Below are 22,190 nucleotides of genomic sequence, written 5' to 3' on the forward strand. Positions count from 1 at the left end.
ATGAGTGCAAGAGAGGGGAAACTAGAATGCAGCTAGTCCTACTCCTAACCTAAACATCTAGAAAGTAAGGGTCAATTGTAATGAAACTTCTAGTGAAGCTACCGTAGTTTTTCCTGACCTACATACACAAGGATGTGAGCATTTAAAACAAATATAAAATAGTGTGCAATGGAAAGGATAAGACCTTGAATAAATTGCAGAAAAAATTGAAGGTATTTCCTATCAACATAAATATATGTCATCATCACTACCTCTACCCAACTTTCAATCTTACCTTTTTTATGAAAATTATGAATAAAAAGCCTCGAAATATTCTTGTGAATGCGCCTTCATCTATGCCATCCTTCTTAGGAAGCATGAGAAAAGAGCACAATTTGTTGTTAGAAAAAGGGTTTACTAAGTAAGATTCTTCCAGGAAATCATAGATTGGATCATTAAATTCAAAGGAATCCTGTTAAAAACTCTGAAATATTTGAAAAGATGAATTTTCAATTAAAATCACGATATCAAGATGAGAATCTTGTGAGGCAAAATGAATTTGATCATATTCAAAGGGCTTGTCGAAATAGTGAGGGCCTGACATAACCATTAGTGAAGGTTGAAGTGCCTCGGATGCTTGACAAGTATCCAACTAGTGATATAAGCTATAAATATTAATCAATGTGAAACAACTGTCATTGGATATACTGATGGGAACATGATCAAATAAATGATAGTTAATGTTATGATCAAATGTACCATTTGTGACATGAGATCCTCAAATAGAAGATAAAAAAATACAGATCTGTTTGAAAAAAATTCAAATTCTCTGAATAATATAACCGTCTTCCTCACATGTCGAATATGACAAACCATTTTCCTGTAACTGGTGACAAACTATACAAGCATCACAATCATAAAATAATTGAAAAGGAATGCTAGTATAGTGAACATATGAAACTAGTCAGGATGTAATGGATTAAAAAGAGGAACCTAATTCAACAAGTGACTCAAGCACTTTCTAACATTCAAGAATATTTTTGGTGCCATGAAGACATTCACAAGAAAAACTAGGAGTTTATTACTCACCATAACACTCAACATATATGAACTCTTCGGCCAAAGGTAATCTTAAAATTGATAAACTTTGTGGTTTCGCACATTAACGAAAGCTGAACATTCCAAACCCGAATTTGATACAAGAGATTCGTATCAGGATAGATTCATTATCATAGTATGATCAAAAACCCGATCGCATGAAATAGGAAAATTGTAACGATAAATCCCAAAACCCATTAAGAACAAGTTAGCATCCAGTGAAACAATACAAATGAAAGAATTGTGCAAGAAAATATAGATCGAACATGGTTCAATCATTTTACAAAGATCGCGAGAACCTGACATAACCATCAACAAGATTTGAAGTGCCTCGACTTCTTAACAAGTTTCGAAACTTTGAAAGGATAGATAAGAAAATTTTATAAACTGAGTCAAATTGCAAATTGCATGTGGACAACTGTTATCGATTAAGTTAATAGGATGACCATTATCTGGATCAAAGAAATCTACATCACTGGTTAGATCATATTTTTTAACTTCAACAAACATATTACTAAAGTCATAGTATTCTTCTAATTACAAATCTAAAAATGTATGAATCAAAGAAATATTGTGATGACATTGATTCGAAGTAGTGCCCCCATAATAAATAAGTTATGATAAGGGATGAAATGGATGCTCTATAGTTTCATCGCTTTCTTCTTCATCATGGATATTCTCACTATCCCGTGTCATTTCAAGATTCAACTCATGATGTAACAAACTTGAATAGCATTTAGATTCTCTATCACAAGTTGATGCATTGTAACGAGTAGAGCACAAAGGATAGAGATTTCAATAGGAATAAGTATTCATAAGCAATTTTTCTTGAGAAAATGAAAGGTCAGTTGGCGCACTTGGGAATTCATCATTATATGTATCAAAAAAGTCATCCTCATCAGAATGATTGTTTCCTAAGACTAGATATTTATTATGAAAACTAATCGCATTTGATTGACTACCAATATTACTAGATTCATTATCAACCGAGAATCAAGAAACACCATGAAGCCGACCTTCGCGCTTCGCTTCACAGCATTGGATTCATCCTAAATGCTGGAAGGATGAAAGAATCTTCACGTTCTTACTCCTCTACCTGTGTCATTTGGCTACCTTGAACCTGAGCACAATTTAGACCAGCAACTTGAAAATCAAGAGAGTGTGAAAAACTAGCTAGTGGAGTAGATTGATTAAGTGTATCATGGTAGAAAGAGTCATGGGATGTAGATGATAGAGGATAACATAAATCCAAATCAGATTCAAGACTAGAGTTCTGAGTGTTAATAGCATCTTGAGGATGGAAAAATTGATTTTCACCATAGGCTTCATGAGCCATTTCGAGATTTCCTCTATTGAATTTGAATCATGAAAAGCGGAAGGAGGATGAGAAGATGGATTAGGAATTTGATGTCCAAATTTCCCAACTTTATTATCATCGCACAAACACACCCTCATCATAAGGAGGAGGAGAAGGGACAAAAGGAATAACAAATTCCTCCTCTGATATTAGGGGTGTCTCATGATTTACAAGAGTTTTGGAAGTAGAAACATTAGGAGGTTAATATTCACGTGGAAAGAGGTATGAACCAAATGCTCAAAATTGTGCTTAAATAAATCTCAATCCATATCTTCTTCTGGAAACTCACAACAAAGGTGAAGGAATCGATAATAGAAATCTGGAATTGATTCATTAGGATTTGTTCTTAACTAATTAATCCTTTGAAGAACATCTTGGTAATCATACCTATCAAAGGCTTGATAAAGGTCCCAGAGTCAATAATTTAAAGAATGGATGGAAGTAGATGGTAAGGTATGACACCATCGATTAACATGATCTTCAAGGGTGAGGGAGAAATCCACATAAAGAAAATATTCATCATTGATTTCATAATGTTAACAAAATTTAAGGAAATGAGAAATGTACTCTGTTATGGATGTTCCATCCTCACCATAAAAATTCAATTGGGACAAGTGATAAAGAGGCTCATCAGGGAATAAAATTTTACCAGGGGATAGGTTCTAAAAACACCTCGGGAGTATGATTTTAGGATGAGTCATTTCAGATAAGAGGTTCAAAATAGACTCAGTGGGAACAACTTGTCATCTGGACCTCCTTCTAGCACCATTTGTTGACAGATGTTGGAAATCCATCAACCAAGCGGGTCTCTGCAATGTGAAAACCCAATTATACCTCACACCACTTGGAATAGGAGCCCCATCTGAAGTATCAGCCTGGTTGACATATATTCTTATAGATTTTCCTTGGCTTTAGTTGTCAGAGAGAGAGAGAGAAGTGTTTATGTGCCTTTGCGAAAAGAAAGTAAGTGTGCCTGTTGAATGTTTCGTTCCAGGTGTGTCAAGGTTCTTCTATTGTGGCGAGAGGAAAGGTGAGCCTCTAAGAGAGAGGTAATAGTACCACCCTAGTAGAGGTACACAAAAGAGAAAAGAGAATCTCCTAACATCAAGCAGAATAGTCCACATAGATGTAATGATTGTTGCAACCATTACAACACATTTTCAATTAGATAAGCACTAAAATAACTAAAATTGTTCAACTACTTTAGTACAAGTGAAAGAAAAAATGAATCATAAACATTCACAAAACAGTCTTACAAATATTCATGATCCATGCATGAAAAAATGTTGGCCATCAAGCTTCAAGTATTAAATAAAAGTCCCAAGATACATGAATACAACAGACATCACTAGCTCCAATAGTGGAGCATTGGAGCCATGACTTATTCCCCAAAAGTATTGACTCTGTCTCTCTGATGCCTTATGGGAGAAGCCAAGGTGAAAAGTACTCCACTTATACAATGAGGGTGTAAATATAACAAATGAGGTGACCATTCACCTCCCTTGTGACTCTTGGAATACCCTCACGACTCTAACATGGTACCCTTCTCTATCTCCTTCATCATCATCTTGTCATGACATAATAGAATACCTGTGACTGCAATCCACTCATGACCAGATGACATCAGTACGATAAACCCATAGCCTAAGATGCTTCATGAAATCACTTAATAGGGCTGGAACTGGTGACTAGTTGAGTGAATAACTCAGGGATTGCACAGTTCTAAAGGCCAAGGTCCAGGACTGAGGCTTGAGACTATGAAATGTGCAGTTCAGGATCGCCAGGGTCAAAGGCTTTCACAGTTGAGGGACTCAATGACGCAGGCTAGAGGCTTCAGCTTTGAGATAGTGCAATGTGCAGTTGAGGAGGCTTCGGTAGAGGGACTACGAAGTTTAGGGACTCAAGGGATCAATCTAGAGGCTTACACCTTGATATTGCATAGTGCACAGTTCTAAGGGCTTGGGCTAAGTGACTACGCAGTTGGGGAACTAAGGAGGTCAAGATTGAGGCTTCAAGTTGCCCAATGCACAATCCAAATAGGAGAACAAGTTGGGAGATTGTGCAACTAAGGGGTTCAAGGGCTCAATGTTGAGGCTTTAGGATTGAAGTTTCCCAATGCATAGTTATAGAGGGAGAATATTCTTAAGGATTGTATAGTTGTGCAGCTCAAGGTGTCGAGATGGAAGCTTGAGGCTTGACAATGCGTAGTGCACAGTTAAGGATGACTAGGAGGTAGAAATTGCGTAGTTCTCGAGCTCAAGGGTCAAAGATGGGCATGGTGACTTTGAAATGTGTAGTTCCAAGAGGCAAGGTCGGGCTTGAGGGTTAATACTATGTAATGAACAGTTCAGCAAGGCTGAGTGAGGTCAAGTTTCCTGGGAGTGAAATTTGTTGGATGAGGCTAAGTGTGGAATCGGTGAGCCAAAGTGAAAAAGGACAAAAGTCAAGCATGATCACTAAGACAAAACATTAATCACTCATATTACATGAACAACATACTTCCCTCAATGCAACGACATTGTGATGGCTTTCCCCAAGTGCAACAATAAAGGTACACTTTGCGACGACATTGACGACACTTGTGTGACAGTGCTTGAAACTATGGAAATGAGTGCGAAACATGTCTACATGATAAGAAAAAATCATTATCACAAAAATTTCCCCTTGAAACAAGAAAAAACTCCACTTCATGTGATAAGCATCAATTCACATGCCAAAAGATGACACTTGAAATATGACAAGAAAAGTGTGAATGACACTTGAAATATGTGAATGGTGGTGAACTCTCAAGGTATTTTAGTAAAATATATGAGGTTTGAATAGATTATTTGAGGTTGAACACCCATAGAATCATCTGATCGAAGGACAATGATGAGAATTTGTCGTTGAAAGAGAGGAAATTTGTCATTAAGGCATGCAGGCTCGAAGGTACTAACAGAACTTTTTAGATCAACTTCCTAGATAATGAGTTGAATTCAATAGGAAGCGACCCGTCGCAGGAGGGCCTATGACATGAAACACATATCAAGTTTGAAGAAAAAAATAGGAGTGGTTCATAATTCTCTCAGGGATGGACGACATGGAAGAAGGCTTTAAAGACTGTAAAATTATTTTAATTGAGGCTGGAATTCTCTTGAAAATATTGGTGACACGTAATTGTCTTGGAAACATTTGTCACAAAATAGGACCAGAGACCAATATGAATAATTTCACTGAAGTATGATCAAATTAGAGACAAAAAAGTTTACTAAACTTGAAATGAAAGGTGATGGGGTGTCATGATCAAGAGCGAGATACTACCTTTTCAAATACAAAGATGAATGTTTCTTTTCAATTTCACCTACCGTTACTGGAAAGTACCTCTTTATTTTTACACAAGCTTGAGGAGGATAAAATATGCTTGTCATATAATCTCATCCTTCAGATGATTAATTTAGAGTATTTTAAATGAACCCTAAGAAGGAGTGGCTCAGTCTCATTATGATTGACAAGTCCCACATTGTTTTCATTTTACGAGTCCAACAAAGGGGTAACTCAACTTCTTTTCACATTTAGAGAGTTTGAAAAGGAAATAAAAAGGAAACTCAACATGGCATGTTTTCACAAATTTAGTCTCTCAAAGCCAAAAAATTATGAAATAATACAAGAGAGAACTTGTTTAGTCATGATTCACTAAATTATCCTTTTTTATAAATTCAGCCTCCTAAGGTCGAAAAACTATAAAACAATATAGAGGAGAACTCTTATAGGCTTGATTGACTAGAGTATACCCTTTTTTGTAATTAGTCTATCCAGTTCATAGAAGGGGTAAACTAAAACCAAAAAGACACCCATACGAATCCTTTTAATGAGTCTGAAAGGAAACAAGTTCACTTGGAAAAAAATTCATATTTAGGGAGTCTGAAAATAGCTTAAACGAAACTCCACAAAGTTCCTTTTTCTTAAAATACATTTAGCCCACAAAAGCTATCAAAGTATACCCACGTCATTCTCATAGTTTAACGAGGTCAAGAATGGAAAGAGATCACTAACTGACTTTCAATTTAATTAATGAGCAAGAAAATATGGAAGGGACTTGGCATTTTCATATGCATTTTATGAGCATGAAAATATAGCAAAAGAAGCTTAGGATTTCCATGATTTTAATGAGTCTTGGTGTTGTGGGGAAAAGTATCCGACTCGGATGACCCTATCCCTACTCTAAAGGTGACAGTCTTTAGCAACAACTGAAAGTAAAGCTTTGATATTTTCCTTTATGAAAGTATAGAGAGAAGGAAGAAAAGATTAACCAACCTGGTGTCTTTCGCTTAGTCGATCCTTATCCTCTCTCTTTGTCTCTTGTTCCCAGCTCCTTGCTCTCTTTCTCGGTCCAGCTACACACAGATCCTGCACAAACAAGAGAGGAAACTACAAGATACAAGTACTCATAACTGATGCATGGATTAGAGTGAATCAAATATACATGTAAATACAATACATCAATGCAATACAAGTATATAGGAGAACATGCAAAACTTTATTGATAGAAGTAACAGGGTTCTGAGAAGGTTACAACCAATGATGGCTCCAATCCAGTAGCACCTCCCCAGCAGCAAGAACTCTCCTCTTCACCTCTAGTAAAACAATCACCCAATAGCTCTAACTGTAAACCAACAGCACCTCCTTGCTTTACACAAAATTCCAGCCTCCTTAGACCTCATAGAAGAGCTCTATATATAGGAGAGAAGAAGAAAGGATGAGTCAGCTTGAGACTGACATGAAGCTGCCTTGTGTCCTCTCCCTCTTCAGTTAATCTTCAGTTCTTGAGTCCACTTGGAGATCCTTGCTTACACATGGTGATCAAGTACCTCTTACTCATCACAGGGCGAATCTCATGAACCAAGTGTCAGTTTGGAAGCTTCCTGGGCAGTTGACACCTTGCAGAATGACTGTGCCACTTGGCCAATCTCGCCCAGTGCAGGTAGCCTTCATTAGATTTGACTTCCAGCGCAGGTACAAGGAGGAGCAGTTGCATTCCAGCGCAGATGCTCAGTGGAGCAGCTGACATGATCCAAAATTAGCCTGTTTTGAAGTGTTTTCAGGTGGAGAACTGATTGGAAGTGCTGTTGTTTGATGACCTTGCTCTTTTAGGGGTAAGAACAACATGTTTAGGGACTGAGGATCCCTGTAATTATTGACATTCCATGCTCCGTGATGCGAGGCACAAAAATGTCTATAACAGTTGCCCCCTAAAGTATGAGGCCGTTTATCGGGTGAAATGCTTTATCTAGAGGGTCCGAAGTTCGTTCCAGTGCTGAGGAGGCGCCCTGTAATACAATACAATACAATACATTATTTTTCATTCTATTTTCATGATCTAGCTGAGGCGGGCATTCCCATGCTCAGCTTTATAAATACATTTTGGTACATATGACAGACGATCGTCTGATGGTAGACTGATAATTTTCTGCTGAAATTATCATCCTTTGAATAGGATGATCATCTGCTGCAATGATGTACATGGCAAATGCTTTTATATTTCCTGAATATATATCGCAGCCCGGATGGATGGAACTAGATTCGGGGTCTTCAAACTCGTTCGATCTTCACTCTAAGTACAAGTCGATCCATGTGAGAATTTCGCTGAAGTCGAACATGGAAAGACATCGCTTGATTACCGGTCAATAATGAAAACCGTTAACAAGCGCGAGAGGAATCACCAATAATGACGATGACCCTCAAGGTACTGCAGTACAATTCACGTGGCGTGAATAGAGGACTTGGCGTCGAACGCCACGCAAAATCTTCTGGTCGAAGGTCATTGATGTATACCTGTCGCCGGAAGTGAGAAACTTGCCATTGAGGCATGCAAGCTTCAAAGTACTGATGGGGGTGTTCCTAGATCAACTTCTTGGATAATGAGCTGAAGTCGACAAGAAGCGATCCGTCAAAGGAGGGCCTTAATGAATCCCACATCAATGACACGGAACGGAGCTAATGATTTTAGTGGAGGTGAAAACAAACTGTGATATATGATTCAGGGTGGCGATCATGAATGGATGAAGGATAATGTATGGCAGTGGATGGGACACGGTTGACACTTTCAGAATGACCCCTCTTGAACATATAACGACATTGATGCGATGGATCGGTAGCATTACCCCAAATGTGGATGGTTTGGCGAGGACCATGGTGATGAGACCGGTGAATGAAACAACCCAACCCGATGTGGTACGGAGGAAAAGTGTCATGTTCAAGAGTGACTTGCTACCATTAAACTTTGATGTTCTCCCAATTTTTCCCCAGTCATTTCTGACCAGTACCTCTTTATTTTTGTCAAGCTTGAGGAGGATAACATATGCTTGTTCTATAACCTGCCCTTCGGGCAAGCCCATCGCTATGATTTAACGAGCCTAGCGATAGGGAAACTCGTTCTCGTCTAAAGACAAGTTTGTCGCTATTTAATCATTTTAACGAGTCTAACGACAAGGAAAACTCGGTCCTTTTCATTTTTAGAGAGTCTGAAAAGGTACAGAAAGTTAACTCCATAATCCCTTTTTCGTCAGCTAATCCCTTAAGTCCGAAAAAGTATAAAACAATACAGAAGGGATGGCTGTTCGGTACTTTTAACGAGCCGAACAAGACAAGCGCTCGATCCTTTTGTGCAATAATCCCTCAGGTCCAAAAAGATTAAAATTTAGAGGAGGGATAGCGTTCCGGTCATTTAACGAGCTGGAAGGCCAAAACTCGGCAAACTTTTCATATTTTACGAGTCAGTGAAAAGAGCTCAAAGAAGACTCGTCTTTTGAGAAACGAGTGATAAACAGGGATAGCAGCAGATTCCAGGTACAGGTTGGAATTTTCCAATCACGGCAGTGTCACGAGGATGGCTAGGTGAAATCACTCTTCGCAGCTGTTTCTCAAAAGAGGTAAACACACAAATGGAAGTGAATGATCGGCCAAATGAACAGTGGAGGTGATGGATGAAAACACGATCAAGGTTCTTATGGCTGATGAATTTACAATCTCAAAAGGTTATTTACCAGGATAGGTTCATTTTTTCCATGAGCTTGAACTCTGGGGGAAACTTTTGCTCACACTTTTCTATTTTTTAACGAGCATAAATTCAGTCATAAAACTGCTCGAATTTTGCGTTTATTTTTTAACGAGCATGAACTATATGCTAAAACTGCTCGATATACCAGTCATAAAAAGAACGCCTCCTATGAGATAACTATTTTTTAAGGAGCTTTATCTCACAAAGCTATCCTCCAATTTTGGCAAATTTTACTTTTGCCCCACAGGCTTTCTTCATGCAAGGTCGGAAACGGCTAATCCTACGAGTTTAAAGGGTTAGACCTACAGGTTTAAAGGGAGGACCTAAAAATTTAAAAAATAAATAGTCGTCCCTTGCTTGCATTCCAAAAGTTTGCATGCCCCCAGGTATAGGATAGAATCTCGAGGCTGCCCCTCCTCTCCCCTACCTCTGCTTTTCTTTGGGTGTTCACAGTTATTTGTCATCTTGCTAATCTAATGTTAACGATACTAGTCTTCTCGTTATTTTAAGGGGTCTTACGTAGTACTCAGGCTTCCCATCGGCCCACTTTTATCAAACAGCTATTTGTGACAATAGAAGAACACTACTCAAAGATAAAACATTGGTATTATTGAGGGAGGCTTGCCTCTTTCTTATTATCCGAAGAGGGTTCTATTCGCTGCCGCAAATCAATCTCTTTCTTCGGCGGTGTCTATCATTGGGTTGTCCAAAATGGTTACCCTCTGTCACAACAATATAGTCCCCTTCTTTGTAGGCTACCCCTGCTTATCCTTCAAAACATATGTTTTAATGGGCGAGGCTTGAATTCAAAGAAGTTTACTACTTGTCGCAATAAGGGAATTCCTACTTGGGCATTGCCCACTTTTTTAGACAAAGGTGAATGACTCTTTTGTCAAACACATAACTTTAACAAAAGATTATTATTCCATAACAACCCCACTTCCTTCCACGGACGGGGTACGGACTAGTCATATTCTTCTGCGGAAATTCTTCCTTACACCCGGGGTTTCTTCTGCCCGAAGCAGACCAGGGTGCATGCCCCCTGGGTCCTAGTCTTTCTTTCCGAATCACTCGCACTCATCGGGAAGGAGGACTGGGGGTGGAGGCGAATCTTGAGTGAACAGACCATTTAGGAATGGTATTTGACTATTTGCGATGCGAGATCCCGGAAACGAAAGTTGGTCTACGAGCTTGACCACCCTTCCTTCGTGTGGAAAACACATTACTCTAAAGAGTGAGGAGACTATCGCTCCCATGCAATAAATATAGTCGCGTCCAAGGAGTAGGTTATAATCCAAGGGTCCTTGGACGACCATCACGTTTATATTAACGGTCTTCCCTTTCAATGTAACAGGTACATTGGGGAGGATTCCTAATGGTCGACTGGTTCCTTTATCAAAACCTGAGAGATTTCTCAACTCAGGTAAAAGCGCTAGGGAACCCAGTGCTTTCCAAGCAACAGAGGAAAGGATACTCACAGATGCCCCTTCATCAATGATAGTACCAGCCATAATCATTCTATAGATCTGGACAATGATTCTGAATGGTGTACTGGCTGGTAACCGGGGTCTGCCTAGTTGATTCCAATCAAAGGATACAACCAGGTTGCTTGGTGGTGGGACCGAATATACGGCCGGATATGACTCTGATGATGTTCCTTTCTGCGATAAAGGAATGGGCGCATTGCCCTGACGCTCATCAGAGTCGGTGCTGATGAAAAGAACCTGGATGGTGTCATCCTTATTCTCTTCAGTGAGGGTGTCGCATGAAGACGACTCTTCGACGACGGTGTCATTTGAAGACGGGTCTTCAATGACGGAGTCATTGGACGATAGAACCTCTGAAGGAAGAACCGGGTCAACTGCCGTTTCGACCTTTAGACTTTCGTCTGGTCTGGATTCAGTAGGTTCATTCTCAATGACCGACACTTCAGCTGACCACTTGAGCGGGCCAGCTGTATTTTCAACTATCGAGGGATTAGGCACGAGTTTTTGGTATCCAGGAGGAAGTCGCAACGGTGATACCGGACGATCTTCCAAAACTCTCTTTGCCTCATCTAAGAATGGACATTTGTGGATGGCATGATTGCCTTCACACAATAGACAGGGTGATCTTGGTCCCCTTCTTCGTCCTTCACTCTCGTTAGTTGACGGATTGCAATCAACATGACAACCAGAGGTTGATGCTACCGGATTGTGCAACCTTGGGGACCAGTCCCTTAGTATCCGGGGAATACAAGGACAATCACGATGGAAGTGGATCCCTTTGCAAATGACACATGGCGATTTAGGCCCGGTCGGTGCATTGTGTGGGTTTTTGTCAGCTTTCTTCTGCTTGCCCCCAGTCGCCTTCGCCATAGGCTCCTTCTGCTTCTTTTCTCTCTTCTTCTTTTCCTTCTTCTCCTTGGGAGGCTGACTTTTGCCAGCTCTACCTTGGGAAGATGAAGGATCAGAGGAAGTATCATAAGAAGTGGAAGGCTGGTGGGTAGTTCTAGATTGTTCTGACTGTTGATTCGACTGCTCAGGATTAGTGGCGATCTGGACTACATTAGTTGAAAAGAGCCATACAGGGAGGCCGATTGTCAACCCTGGAAGTGACAATGTAGCCATATGAGGCGCACCAACATCTCCCCAAGAGGAGAAGGGATTTGGACTTCCGCCAAGGTTACTTCCTTGGTTGGTGGGCTCCATACTTTTCAACTGAAAGATCAACGTGGGAATAACAGGTGATTATGTTCCGCTTAAAATAAATTTTATTAATGACGCTTTTAGACACAAACTTGCTATTTCATGTTTTAAGAGTCGAGAAAAAGCTAAAGATGACTCTAGTCGCCTTCGATGTTTTAACGAGCCCGAAGTGACAAATGCTCGGTTGGACTTTTTCAGTTATAGAGTTTGAAAAAGGCCAAAAGAAACTGCTCTGGAGATCTAGGCAGAGGGTGTGCCAAACCTTTCGCGAAACCACAGAATACGTTTTACGGTACGGGTGGTCGATCTTCGTGAATGCTGTGTTCACTGCATCGCGATCAGTAGGGCGGCCGACACGGTTTCCTAAGGATAAAGGATAAAAGCCTATAGGGGTCTCCCAATATACGCGACGGTACGCGGGAGCTCAAGTCCGTGTTAGTGCCACCGACTCTCAGGAGGAATCACCCACCTTCGTAGAGATCGACAGTCACTATGTTTAACGACGCCAGAACACGTCTCTACCTAGACCTCTAGATGTTTGCGTTATGTTACAAAGCGTTGTTATGTAAATTGGGTTTATTTTAATGTTGATCTTGCTTAACAGTTTGCCTTTCAGGGTCGCCACGAGATGTATATATACAACTTCCTATATGCAATCTAAGATGAGAAGCAAAACTTTTCAATCTTTCAACTTTGAAAACCTTAATCTACTGAGGGAAAAGAAAGACACAACTTTTCTCACAGATCATAGAACACACACTAAAATGCACATTTCCTAAATCGTCAAGCACACAGTCAAATGCAAAATGCACAATGCATGTATTTCTTTTCGTTATCCTTAATGTTGATGTAAGACAGAAAGGAAACTGTTGTATAATTTTGAATCTAATTTCAAGTAGAAATAAACAAGCTTGTCCAATAATCAAAAAGACACCTTATGATCGACTTGTTTAAACACAGGAAATGTATAGATCCAAACCATAAAAATGAAAAACAAACAAACTCAAACAGCCATGAACAGTAATAAAACTAGCTCTTAAGATCACAAAGACACTTTTACAGTTCAGGATCTAAGAGGCCACAGCTATACTGGTTCGCTTTTCACAATGGGAAACTGTAACTGAAACAAGAAATACTGAAAGAACATTCACAGTTTCATCACACAACTGAGGCGGAATAATGTCAAGGAGAAGTGGTTTACAGCAAGTACAATGACCAGCAAGAAATCAGCAAAAATCAGTGAAAACAAGGCCAAGACACCAAGGGAAAGCTGAGCAAGACAATGGCTAACTGGACCAGCGCAGGTTCTAGTTTGCCAGTTTGACTCTCAGCGCAGTTCCCGAAGGGAGCACCTGCGTTGTAATGCAGACTGCCTGTGGACAGCCTGCACTGACACACGAGAGTTGCGTCTACAAAGAATTCCGGGTCATAAAAAGCTCAAAAATGCACTGTTTTTGCTGAAATAAAAAGCTATAGGTCAAGTACAGGCTAAGGGATGATCAAGAGGATGAAGATCTATCACAAAGAGTAAAAAGTCTTTTGTAGATAAGCTCTTTAAATCTTGAATTTGCTCAGTAAATGAGCAAGAGTAGCAGACCCTCTACTTCGCTTTTGATATAGTCAAAAGCTTTTCGATTTGGTACTCTTTTCTTCAAGAAATGAATAGCAAAATACTACAAACACCAACAAGATACTAGGTTCCCCAGCAGAGTCGCCAGTTTGTTGTGGGGAAAAGTATCCGACTCGGATGACCCTATCCCTACTCTAAAGGTGACAGTCTTTAGCAACAACTGAAAGTAAAGCTTTGATATTTTCCTTTATGAAAGTACAGAGAGAAGGAAGAAAAGATTAACCAACCTGGTGTCTTTCGCTTAGTCGATCCTTATCCTCTCTCTTTGTCTCTTGTTCCCAGCTCCTTGCTCTCTTTGCCGGTCCAGCTACACACAGATCCTGCACAAACAAGAGAGGAAACTACAAGATACAAGTACTCATAACTGATGCATGGATTAGAGTGAATCAAATATACATGTAAATACAATACATCAATGCAATACAAGTATATAGGAGAACATGCAAAACTTTATTGATAGAAGTAACAGGGTTCTGAGAAGGTTACAACCAATGATGGCTCCAATCCAGCAGCACCTCCCCAGCAGCAAGAACTCTCCTCTTCACCTCTAGTAAAACAATCACCCAATAGCTCTAACTGTAAACCAACAGCACCTCCTTGCTTTACACAAAATTCCAGCCTCCTTAGACCTCATAGAAGAGCTCTATATATAGGAGAGAAGAAGAAAGGATGAGTCAGCTTGAGACTGACATGAAGCTGCCTTGTGTCCTCTCCCTCTTCAGTTAATCTTCAGTTCTTGAGTCCACTTGGAGATCCTTGCTTACACATGGTGATCAAGTACCTCTTACTCATCACAGGGCGAATCTCATGAACCAAGTGTCAGTTTGGAAGCTTCCTGGGCAGTTGACACCTTGCAGAATGACTGTGCCACTTGGCCAATCTCGCCCAGCGCAGGTAGCCTTCATTAGATTTGACTTCCAGCGCAGGTACAAGGAGGAGCAGTTGCATTCCAGCGCAGATGCTCAGTGGAGCAGCTGACATGATCCAAAATTAGCCTGTTTTGAAGTGTTTTCAGGTGGAGAACTGATTGGAAGTGCTGTTGTTTGATGACCTTGCTCTTTTAGGGGTAAGAACAACATGTTTAGGGACTGAGGATCCCTGTAATTATTGACATTCCATGCTCCGTGATGCGAGGCACAAAAATGTCTATAACACTTGGAAATAATATCCAAAATGGAATCGAGATAGGTTTAATTTTTACACAAGTTTTAAATAGAGAGAAAAATGTGCTTGACCTGTAGAGGCTAGTGGCTTAATTATAGCATGATGACTAGAGGCACATGGCCCTCAAAAATTATGGAGGAAGATCTGTTTCATTTTTTAATGAACTTGACACAAGAAAGGACATATGCTCATGACTCCTTGTTTCATTTTTTAATGAGCTTGACACAAGAAAAGAACTATGCTCATCCGATCTTATTCATTTTTTAATGAGCTTGACATAGGAAAATAACTTTTCTCATGAATTCCTTAATCATGGCTTCCAAGAGGACAAATACCTAGAAGGAATACATGCCATGGGACACACCTTGTTCATGGCTTCCAAGAGGTTTTCTTTGGAAGGAAGAACAATTCCCTAGAAGGATTACATGTCAAGGGACTCAATAAGGATAGGAAGATCAAGATCTAATGTACCCATTGAAGGGTTCACCATGTAAAATAGTGAATCTAAGTCAAAAGAAGTTGAGCATATAGTGAGAGGTTCTTTTACATTGGTAAGTGAAGACATGGGACAAGTTGCCACATAATTAACCTATGGTGGGATGGATACCACTTGAGTATAGGGAAAATTTAGGGAGGTAGGATGGTTGGAAATCATATGAGGGCCAAAGAATCAAATTTGGTCAATAGTCACAATGTTTCATTTATGAGGGAAAGACATCACATGAAAGAGTGTGGACATGAGATCTTTTTATCATAGACATAGTCTCGCTCAAGGAAAAAAATTGAAATATGAGGGGCCTTCGACTACCATAACATCAATATAGATACTTTTTCCTTCCAAGGTAATGGGAAGTTGAGGATCCATAAAGGTTCACTTCCTCTTCTGTTAAAATTAAATAGATTTTGAGTAATGGACATAAGTTGAGGGGAACCAAAATCTTGCCAAGCGGTTGAGGATAGAATACTTACAGAAGCATCTTCATCTATAATATTGTGACACACATTCTTATCACAAGCCTTCACAATGATTTAGAAACGGATGCAAGAAGAGAGAGAAGACCCTTCTTGTCTATTCTATTAAAGGAAATGACCTGAATACCTGGAGGGGGCTTCGTGGAAATGAGTGAAATTCCCCCTTGTTGTGAAAAATCTTAATCGACAAGAAGAACCTAAGCAGAATTAACTTCACTATCTAAGGGGAGAGTGTGATCGAACAAAGATGGAATCGAGAAAACCAATTCATCAACCAAGGGTTCATCAACATGAGTGGTATGGGTTTCACTCTCTAAGAGAAGATTGGGATTGACCAAACATGAAATTGGATCAATGATTTTGTCAATTGATGTTAGGTTGGGAGAAATCTTATGGTAACCAGCTAGAAATTTTCCTGAGAAATAGTAAGGCTTTCCAAAAATTTTGAGGCTTCATCCATATGAGGGAAAAGGTGAGTTTGATGAGTCCTTCACATAACCTACAAGGAAACCTAACTTTACCCTTTTTACTTGAAACCTTATAATCATTGGTTGAAGGACCAACAATAAGTTAATGAGAATCATTGGACCACACTTTTAAGACCTTAGGAATACCAATACAATCAATAAGAAGTTGGTCAACCTTACAAATCTTACCAAGGGAATTTGAGCTTGTGATGTATGTTGGAGGGATCCTCAACATTATCAACACTCACATCAATGGTTGATTGGTTACCTACTCTCTTATATTGCTTCATCTTCTTCTTCCTTTTCTTCTTCTTCTTAGCCTCCTAGTTACAAGCGTTAAGACTTTTAGTAGGTGAAGAAGGTAAAGGATCAACATGAGGTTGGTTTTATTGAGGTGGATAACTCAGTTGAGGTGAAGAAGCTTTGGTATTTGGGACCAACGAATTTGAAAAAAACCATATTGGTAAACTTATTGTGAATCTGGTAAGGTACAAAGTAGCCATGTAAGGAGGACCAATATTTCCAAAGCAAGGAAAAGGACTAGGATCTCCATTAAAAGGGATTCCTTGATTGGGAAACTCTAGAATTGTTTCCATCATATTCAACCTAAGGTCTAATATAAATTAAAAAAATCAAAGTAACACACACTAATAAATCTAAAGAGTCGAACCATGCAAGCAACCTTTTGACAATGAAATCACTAGTTGGTGATGAAATCCAACGTTGCAGGGATCAATGTGAAAAGTTCCTAGAGATAGAGTGGGTGGAACAATTACCTTGATAACCTAATTAATGGTCATGACCTAGCGTAAGGTGTAAGTCCCATAATCCCATTGGGAGTTTCCTCCCAAGTGATCTTGTTGGTTCTCAAATTGTCCTGGTAACTGCCAACAACCTGAGAAGGAATTCACTCGGGATTCCAAGAATTTTCCCACTTTGGGTGACAAGGGTTGGCCTCCCTTTCACCATAGGGGGTATTCCCATGTAGTAATATTAATTAAATAAATGTTCTTTAAAGTAAAATGATCAGGTTAGATTAATGATAATGAGTGTTTTATAAATAAAATAAGGTTTTTTGGGAAAGAGAGGTGGTAGGCATATAACAGATGAAACTTATCAAATTAAAATATCATTTATGACAAATGTGAGCCTTTAAATTAATACACAATAACTCACACACAACATTAGGGTTAGTACTAAAATAAAAAGAAAAGAAATTAAATTAAATTAAACACATGTTGGCTTGTTTGGGCCTAACCCAAGTTCAGAAGTGATTTAGCCAAACAAATCCTAAAACTACCGGCCCATTCAGCAACAGCCTGCGGTGCGCGGACTGAGGTCTCGCCCGAGGTAGTATGGGAGCGTGCTAGAACCAGGTTTCTGCACCCTAGGGATATCTTGATTAAGTCTAGGAAGTTCGTGAACCGAACTTGCGCGTCTGCGCCACTCTGCGCAGCCATCTGTCCTTTGTAACTTGTGCGACTGCTTCCGCGCAGCTCTGTAAAGAGCACGAAGAGGTGCTATCTAGATCATTTATCCTTACTTTGCTATTATTATAGATATTGACTTAATTGTGTGTGCCCAATATTCTCATTAACCATTCAACATTCAGAACAAGTGCGCACAATCATAAAACTGTAAAGAGATGCATAAATATAACATAAGCATAAACACACAATATTTCAGAATGAACTTATCTTTTATTAATCCTTTGTTCTAGTACAATCCCAACTCCGCCCTGTGCACTCAGTTGTAGGGGTCCGCGCATAGAGTTTTATACTCTACCAGGCCTCTTCCTACTACTACAACCCAAGACTCGGACTTACAGACTCAAAGCTTAATTCATCATCAAAAGAACATCATAAGACTTCAGACTGCCTTTACACTTAGAGCCTCGCTCTGCTTATACAAACCCATGGTCCACGGACCATGGGTAGGCTGACACACTTTACATTAAATTATATTATTTTAGGGCGGACAACCCTAGACTTCCACGTGTTAGAGCCTAGATTTGCCTCAGGCTGAAAAGACAAGGTTCTAGGTCCACATCAAACCACGCTCAGCCTCGTAGCTAGCCCTACGAGGATAGGAGAGGGCTCTCTCCAGGTCAATCTCGGCAAAAGACAAGCGATGGGGCTCGAGATGACTGAAATAAAAGCTAATTTTAGGCTAGGTATTAAGTGCAAAGGATTTTTTGTGAGTTTTTGGGGGTTTTGTGTTGGAAACAGGGAAAGGCAAATTGGGCTTGGGGATGAGGCACAGTTTCTGCAGAGTTCTGATTGGGGCAAGGAAGGCAATCGTTTTGATGCTTTAAATTGAGTGAATGAATAGATCGGACTGGTGAGGAGCTAAGGAGAGCAAGAGAGTCTCAAGAATTCTCCTTAAACAGATGAAAACATGGAAATTTAAACAAATTCAAAGGCAGAGCATAACAGTTAATGGATTCCACCTTAATCACTCATTTGTTCAAATTCAGAAGAAAAGAGAGGAAAATGATACACATAACACTAATGAACTTACAATTACTTAGAGAAGCACACCATCAAAACATAAAGCCACATGGATCCCAAACAGTGCTGCAAAACCCTGGTCTTTCCTTAGCCAAAAATGCAGAGATAGAATGTACAATGATATGCCAAAGCAATCCCAAGTGTCCAACCCTGAAAATGACTTAGAAATTACATAATATAGGCAAGCCAAACCTATTCCCTTGCCTCTAGGGGTCGAGCTCATCATTCTAGGAGCTGTTTCAACCAATTCTAAACAAAGCACTAAAATCTACGCAATCAAAACAACTTGCCTCTATAAGGTAGGAAACTGATTCATTCATTAAATTTTCACTTTTTAGTGAATGAATCCTCTAGAAAAAGTAAATAAGTGCCAAAATTACATCATGTTTATCCAATTACATCAAGATAGATCAAAAATTACATCATAAAGCAAAACTAGTCAAACTGGCCAAATTTCTGAGCTGGAAGATGAAAACTTTGGCAAAAAACCTTTGTGCGCCGCACCAATTTCTCTGTGCGTCGCACCACTTTGAGACTGAGTTTGAGGCACTTCCTGAAGTCAAAATTGAGTCCAATTGTGCTTGTTAGAAAGCCTTACCTGTATACTTTCCAACCCAAGTGGAATTTCTGAATTTGGTGCCTATTTGCCCCTTCAAAACCTCCACCTCCCAAGACTGCTTCCCATGTGTGAAATTAGGGGCAGAGAGGTCATTTTTAGGGTGTTTTTGACCTCCTGGGGACTCAAAACTTGCTCAAACTTCTTGGCCATGCACCATCAGTCATGATTTTACATGAAAAATCCAACAATATAAAAAATTTTGCATTTGGAGCCTCGTATCATAAGCGCACGCCACGTGGCGCGGCGCACAGGGAAGGCGCGGTGCACTGGGCTTGAGGCGCGGCGCACTGGGCTTGAGGCGCGACGCATAGAGCCTGTGCATAGCGCTTTTTGCAAGAGACCTTTGGAGGCCTTCCCGGTGTCAAAATTGGGCACAGGATAGCTTGTTTGAAAGGTCCTTGAGTCTAATTTCCAACTCAACTAGAATATTTCAATTTGGAGTTCATTTTCCCTATCAAAAATCAAATCTCCCAAGACTGGTCAAAATGTGCCAAATGAGGCTGCCTCAAGGCAGGGTTTTGTTGTAGTCAACTTTTTAATGCCTTCCTCAACTCCAAATTGAGCTCATGATAGCTCATTGGAAAGATAATTGTGTCTAGTTATCAGTTTACTCATCAAGAAAGTCATTTGGCCTACCAAGGTAGGAGAAAACTTTATTTTCCCAAGGTCACTTCAGAGGTGTATCAATTCTCCCGAGGCAATTGTATTTTTGACATTTCTCTAAAACCATGACACCTATGTAAAACGTGAAGGAGTTTTTTCTTCCTTGGTCTGTTTTGGACAAAAACCTCTCTCCATTTTTCCAAATTCATCTTTCCTTGCTCAGAAACATCATTTGAGTGAAACCTATCCCGATGTGTGGAACAGGGGATTTGTCGAAATGAAGCGAAATGAAGGGGGATAGGGGGCTTCTAAATTTATGAGGAAATTTTTCTAGGTAGGAAGGGATGTTAGGAGGTAGGGGAAAGTGGAATCTGAGAAATTGAGTTAGGGGAAGGGGTCCAAAAGGGCAAAACACAGGCCTAGCCTCGAAAATAGGGTTTGTAGCAAGAAACTAGGGTTTGTGCGAAAATGAGGAATTTGGGGGGTCTTAGTGACGGGAAATGTTTTATAAGGTACATTAAGGATAGGAGAAGGTGTATGAACATCAGGACACAAGTTTTGCTGATGATTTGACCATCCAAGAGAAATTGCCTTCAAAACCCTAGGAGAGGGAAACGACCTTAGCTAGGCGCAACTGAAGCATGAACAAGGTGTAAAATGACCCATTAGAATCTGACATGATGATGAAAACCCTATGAATGATGGTAGACTCGGTTGAATAGTGACAGAGACCGACATTTGGACAACTTTGAAAGGAGTGAAAGCAAACCCTGGACCTAATACCGAGTGACTAAATTTTGCTTGAAGACTCACTGAAATGACAAAATTTGACCTTGACACCTTAAAATCACTTTGTAAGAGCATGTTTGATCACTGGAGGAAGGCTGGAAAGACTGACACTAACATTGGCTCCAATGGGGATGATAGCTCCTTAGAGGTGCCAAGAACGACAGATCTCTAGGAGAGCTAGACAATGCCTTCATTCATTGGGCAATGGAGTCAAAAACTCAAGCTGACATGCATGACTAAAAACTGACAACTTGACAACACAAACTGACTCTCACTCAACTAAAAACTAACTCGATACTTAAACACAACTAACAAACTGGAAATGATGCTCAAAGTGGAGCTTATTCATCAAAACCTACTCTAATTGTTCTTTTTCACTGCCGATCAAGTGAAATGAAACAGCCAATGCAACCAAGTTAGCATTTCGGCTGCTGTTTGAATTCTCTGAAAGTGCTTGCTTATGAACAACAAGAGAGAACTACTGAAAGGCAACTCCCATGACAACTTAGAAACAGATCCGTTGAATGATATGGATTCTCTATCCGCCTCCAAAAACACTGCATAAGGATCTTGAAATTCAAGCACACTGGAACTTAGCTCATCCAATGGATTACTTCTCTTCTCTTCATACCATGAATACAAACCTTGATCTGAGCTTTGTGACGAGACTCCTGCTGAAAATGACAAAGAAACCAGCTGCCGGGTCAAGTTTATATTAGTACATGTTTCAGGCTCACATGTAGTCAATGGAGAAGGACTTTGACTGCAAACCTCATCCAAAACATCAGCTATTGGATCATGAAAAACTTGAAAAGACTGCTGCAACCCATTTTCTATTGGTTCCAATGTGATTACATGATTGCCTACATGCTACTCATTCTTTACTGAAGATATACTATGCAATTTTCCCTTCAAAAACTGAAATGATTCAAAACAAAATGGTATGGAATCATCTTACATCATCTGAGCATATGTTCCAGCTTCCAAGTCTCTATTTGCAACTTGACAATCAAAGGCATTCGGGGGCTGCAAATCTGGATATGAAAAGTCTTGAACAAGGTTTTCATTGCCCTCAAGATGGTCCAAATCAAGACTTGTTGACAGTTGATTTCTAATTGCATGGAAGTTGTCTCTGATGAACTGACATGAATCAAAACAAAAAGGCCAAGATCCTTCACTTACTTCAAAATTTGCTGCACTTTCCTCGTCATTGTCATAGCTGATATGTGATGGCTGAACATTATATTCGAGCTGCTGTAAGTGAACTTCTTCCTCCTCC

This window comes from Pinus tabuliformis, chromosome 5_1, assembly GCF_031772625.1.
Source record: "Pinus tabuliformis cultivar Carrire ecotype Pingquan chromosome 5_1, CPIR1, whole genome shotgun sequence".
In the NCBI taxonomy this organism is placed as follows: domain Eukaryota; kingdom Viridiplantae; phylum Streptophyta; class Pinopsida; order Pinales; family Pinaceae; genus Pinus; species Pinus tabuliformis.